The sequence below is a fragment of the Numida meleagris genome, chromosome 1 (assembly GCF_002078875.1).
Source record: "Numida meleagris isolate 19003 breed g44 Domestic line chromosome 1, NumMel1.0, whole genome shotgun sequence".
In the NCBI taxonomy this organism is placed as follows: Eukaryota; Metazoa; Chordata; class Aves; order Galliformes; family Numididae; genus Numida; species Numida meleagris.
In genome coordinates, this window is record NC_034409.1 from 146,799,038 (window position 1) to 146,802,872 (window position 3,835).

The 3,835-nt window shown below is 37.0% G+C and overlaps 1 long non-coding RNA gene across 1 annotated transcript in view; it reads right to left on the reverse strand.

Moving 5' to 3' along the window:
• Positions 108–3,835, reverse strand: part of LOC110408189 — a 16,217-nt gene continuing 12,489 nt past the window's right edge. The window contains exons 3-4 of the long non-coding RNA XR_002444207.1: positions 3,207–3,337; positions 108–239 (exon numbers count right to left, since the gene is read on the reverse strand). This is a non-coding gene — a long non-coding RNA (uncharacterized LOC110408189). The remainder of the gene's footprint in view (positions 240–3,206; positions 3,338–3,835) is intronic.

The following is a 3,835-nucleotide window of genomic DNA, read 5'->3' on the forward strand; positions in this document are numbered from 1 at the left end:
AAAAGAAAAAGAAAAAGAAAAAGAAAAAGAAAAAGAAAAAGAAAAAGAAAAAGAAAAAGAAAAAGAAAAAGAAAAAGAAAAAGAAAAAGAAAAACTGTTCCCTGTTTAATTGTTATACAAGATGTGGAAAATGAATTCACCTCTGTGTTACATTTGAATATAACGTATGATGCTACTTAGGTTAGTGTTTTCATTAGAAGAAAATCCAGTTCTAATAAATCTTCAGTAGTTCTGTACAGCTGAAAAGAAAGGATGGACTTGTCATTCTTTTTAATTTATGGCATGTAACTTACAGGTAACAAATCTTTCAATTGAGAATATAAAACAATGGCAAAGCCACCACCAAATTATTTTTTCAAGTGTTGGTAAATATGTTTTGTTTTTTTTTTTTTTTTTTTTTTAATAGTCCTGCTCCAGATGGCTAATATGGCTAATAAAGATATAAGCAGAAACCTCACATAATGGCACACTCACGTACACAAAATTAAAAGGTGATGGGAGGGTGAGGGGGAGTCTTCCAAGCACAGAGAGTTTTTATCTGAGTCTTTTCTTCTCTAAGCATTATTAAATTAGTGGAATTAATATGCAAATTGAGGACCTTGCTCTCTTTTGTGCTTACCATTAGGTTCTGTGATTAAAGGTTAATCAACAAAAGCACAAAGACCTGGTAAGGATTAGAGAAATAATGTTATGCAGACAAGCCCCAGTATCCTGAGTTCCTTGGTGCATAATAAAGTCATAAAATGTCTTGGGTTGGAAGGATCTTGTTCCACTTCCCCTGTCATGGCTAGGGACACTTTCCATTCGACCGGGTTGCTCAAGATCCCATCTGACTTGACCTCGATCACTCCCAGAGATGGGGCATCCTTAACTTCTCTGTGTAACCTGTTCCATTGCCTCACCACCCTCATTATGAATAATTTCTTCTTCATATCTAATCAAAATCTACCTTTTCTGAGATTACAATCATTATTATTTTTCTGGTTGCTACACTCTGACATAAAGAGTCTCTCCCAGTGTCTCTTGTAGTCCTCCTTTAAGCTCTGGAATGGTGCAGTAAGGTCCCCCTGGAGACTTCTCTTCTCTAGACTGAACAACTGAGAGCAGCTCACCAGCTCCTCACTAGGCAGTCAGGGAGAACACTGAACCTCTGCAACTAGTATCAGGCATTCCACACTCAAACACTGAGAGGAGTCAACCAAGAAATATACACCTCTGTGGGATCAATTTGCAGATTGAAGAGGTTATTATGTACAGGGGAATGGGACAAATTATGGCATAGAGAATGCAAAATAAAGGTCATTTAAGGGTTATGTAAAACTTGTATTGGGATATCTATATGCAGACTGTAGGAATGTGAGGAATATGATGGAGCATGCAGAGGAAGGCAGGAATGGAGAGAAAGCTATGTGGATTGGGAATGAAGAAGAATGAAAAAGCAGAGAATAAAAGATAAACAGAGGCTCACATGTAAATGGATTCTAGTTAGTATTGTTATCTGACCATGCCACGTGCCTGATCACAGCATATATCCTATCTTCTCAGTAAACTGTATTCCCCAGGGGTTTTCATTTATTTATTCATTTTTCCTCTGAGTGATAGTGTTCACAATTCTTTGTGCATGTGTGTGTGTGTAAGTCTCAGTGTCAGTAAATGAAGAGAAATGCTGGGTTGTAGGAGCCCACAGATCTGCATGCCAGCAACTGAATAGACTGGGCTGTGAATATGTCTCCATAGGGAGTGTGTATTTGTTCATGTATATTATTGTGATCTTCAAGACAGAGTAGCAGGCAAGCGGTTAGCAAAGAGAGTGAGAGGTCCAGGAGCCAGTTACCAGAGAAAGCATAGGTCTGGAAATTTGGTAAGAGAGCAGGGTTGTGAATCATGGGGCCTTGTACAATTCAGTGGTCAAAGATCTGGGGCCAGGTTCTGGGTAGATTGAATGTGTACACAAATAATTGTAGGTGGATTACAGATGTTTTAATTAGCAGACTTCAGTGTTGATTATCTGAAGAGAATGGTATCAGCCCACTTTTACTTGTGCAAGTGCAATGTTTTCTGTTTGTGTTATCTTTGTGGCCAGCCATGCATATGTGTATTTCTTGTGTGTGCATTCATGCATGTGTGCCTATGAGGAATTTGTGCTCCCCTTTGCCACTGGCTAGACCTGTAGATATAGAGCTGCTGCAACCTCATATACATTAGGGTACTGGATTCAGCAAACTCTAACATTTGCACTTCTGATGCTGTCAAAAGATTATTTTTATACAACCTTCTCCCCCTTACCACTTCATTTTGACTCCAATGGAAAATGGGGAGTATGATAAATCATACGTCTGATTCAAGGATTTTTTGCAAGTATCACCAAATTTTCTAAATTAAATTTATAGAATCAGGTCATGAGCAGAATGCTGTTCAGTTCTTCCATCTCTAGAGTACGAGATCTAGCTAAAGAATATAATTGTATGTATAACAATCAACCATTTATTTCTTTCAACCCCAAATAAAATGGTATTGTCAGAAATCTCAGAACAGTTGTCTTTTTTTTTTTTTTTTCTCATGTCCACAAAAAGCTTGTTTATCAGACACTCTCCAGAAATTCCATGAACAGTGGAGTCATGCTGCAGAGAGTTCACTGCCCCTGGCATGTTTATGTTCCCTGTTGGGATCCAGTGAGGTGAACTGGAAGAGGATGAATGAATTGGGCACAATGATGGTATACTCCTGGTGAGTCCATTCAAAGACAGAGCAGTGCAGTCAAAAATATTCTTTTCCAGACATAGCAAGAAAGAATAAAACTGCTAGGAGTTGGAGGAATATTCTCTCTACATTTTCACTTTGGACAAACAAAGTGACATTTCCATAACAGATAGAAATGAGGAAAGGCATTTCTCACAATGATGCTTTGCTACAGGATCTTATCAGGTTATTATTATTACATAAGAAAATGCTGAATATTTACCTCTCTTCAAGAAGGGGAAAAATGTCTCCAATGAAGAGCTATCTACCGTCTTCTTCTTTTCTTCTAAACTAATGTTTTAAGCATTTTCAGAAAGACTAAATACAACTTATCTCAGAAAGACTAATCAAGAATTAATCTACTGGACTTTACTGTAAAGATAAAATCCTTGTAATACTAGTATTTTTTCTATGGTAGAGGTGGAAGGCTATTTACATCTATATATTAAAACTATGTTAATTTATACCTGACTGCAGAAAAAGTGCTTTTGGCATGATGAGGAGTGTTGTTCAGAAGTGTACTGACCAGTGTCAGCCAATATTTTCTTCAGAGAGACCTTCAGAAAAGGTGGAGCTGCTTCGATGTCTGAATCATGCACTGAAAGATGAAATAGCCAGTTCAGTGATGCAGAATTGCTCTACTTTCTCTCCTCTGGTTGATATATCTCCCCGGGGTATGAGAAGAGAGATCTAACTGAATCATTTTCTCATTCAGCTCAAATACAGCGTGTATGCACTTCAAATCTTGAATATATGTAATCAATACCTGCTGTGATTATTCATCATGATGTTAACACTAGAGATTATCATTCAATGCAAAAATTAATTTACAATGAAAATATTAATATCAATATTATCAAACTTATATTTCCAATCCTTTTGAATGTGTTGCATAACGTATACAAACAAAGGCTTACTCTTACAGATTTATGTGAAACATTTTGAAAGTTATATTTTCTTATTTACTCTGCCCTTTCTGTATCTTTATTCTACTTCTCAAGTTCTATGGTTTAGGAAAAAGTTCTGTTACTTTAATCAATGTTAGAAATAGGGAAGTGGGAAGGGAAGGGAAGGGAAGGGAAGGGAAGGGAAGGGA